We start from the raw sequence: 1,735 nt of genomic DNA, 5'->3' as shown, positions 1-1,735 counted from the left end.
ACTACTTTTTTTTTTCATCTATAGCATCATGATTTTAAAAATTAACTATATTATAATGTACCATTTAATTAGAATATATATAAATATATATTAGGAATAGAATTAATATTTTTTTAAGTGTTATTTTAAATTAATTTGTCAAAAGATATTTCAAAAGAAAAAGGAGATATTAAAAACAAATTTAGATTCGTTGAGATACTGTATAAATTTTTTTTAAGATTTTATTGAAGATGTTTATTTTAGATTATTTGTTAAATGTAATTTTAGATTTTTATAGTTAAAACTAAATTTAAAAATAATTTTAAGTAAGTAATCACAATTCAAGGAGCAGAATAATGTTACATTATTATCATATTCGTAACTAGAGTTGTTGCTTCTAATATTTAATCCATGAAATTAGGGTGTAATAGGATTGGTTTGGGTTGAGTTTGAAAGAAATTGAGAACTGAATTGATTAAATTTGATCGTTTTAAAATAGATAGGATAAATATATTTTTGTGATTAAATCCAAAACGATCATATCAGTTGGCATTGATTTGAATACCAATTAGAATTAGATTTCTAAAAAAAAAAAATTACAACGAAGAAAAATAAGAATAAAAGATATATTTTAAAATGATCAAATTTAATGAGTTCAGTTCTTAATTTTTTCCAAACTCAACCTAAGCCCATCCGATTATACCCTAACTTTATGGATTAAACATTAGAAGCAACAACTCTAATTATGAATCTGGCGATAATGTAACACTATTCTACTCTTTGATTTGTGATTACTTACTTAAAATTATTTTTAAATTTAGTTTTAATTATAAAAATCTAAAATTACATTCAACTAATAACCTAAAATAAACATCTCCAATAAAATCTAAAAAAAAAAATGTATACAGTACCTCAATGCATCTAAATTTGTTTTTAATATCTCTTTTTTCTTTTGAAGTATTTTTGACAAATTAATTTAAAAATCAAGTAAATAATTAAAATTATTAATTAATTAAAATTTACAAAAGAATTTAATAATTTTAATAATCTATATACCAATAGAACATGTTAAATTTTTAATTAGTAAGTCATAAAAAAAAAACTCAATAATAATTATAATTATTATTTTATTAAAAATATATTTTAGAGATTATAATTAATGTGTTTGTAGTTTTAAAACTCCTCTTAAAAAGTTAAGAATAAGTTACGATTTTGTAGTTTAAATAATATTTTTTTTGGGTAATAGTTTAAATAATGTTTGGGCTAATGTTATTTTTTTATTTTTATTTGGGCCTGTTTTAGGCTTATTTTATTTTTAAATTGCTATTGGATCTTTACAAAATTATAATAGAAACAAAAATTAAAAACTTCTTAACAAAAAAAAATTAAAAACTTTAGAAAGTTAAAAAGACAAAATACTTCTTTATAGTGAATTTGAAAAAAAAAAAGTATAATATGTTTTAATTAATTGCAAAAAGATAAAATATTTTTTTGGGAATTAGAGTTGTTTTTTTTTTTTTCAAAGATAGGGAGATTTAAACCTACAACTTCTTATATGAGTATGGAAAGACTATGCCATTTGAACTATAACTCATTGACTAGATTAAAGTTGTTTGATTTTTAAAAAATAAAATAAATTATGTTTGAATGTAAAAAAGATAAAATTATTCCTGTTGAAGATTTAGTTTAAACTTTCAAAATATCCATTTAAAGTTTAATTAAAAAGATAAAAATATATTTTTAATATTAATGTTGT

This window comes from Arachis ipaensis, chromosome B08 (genome assembly GCF_000816755.2).
Source record: "Arachis ipaensis cultivar K30076 chromosome B08, Araip1.1, whole genome shotgun sequence".
Classification (NCBI taxonomy): Eukaryota; Viridiplantae; Streptophyta; class Magnoliopsida; order Fabales; family Fabaceae; genus Arachis; species Arachis ipaensis.
Note: the sequence above shows the minus strand (reverse complement) of the source record.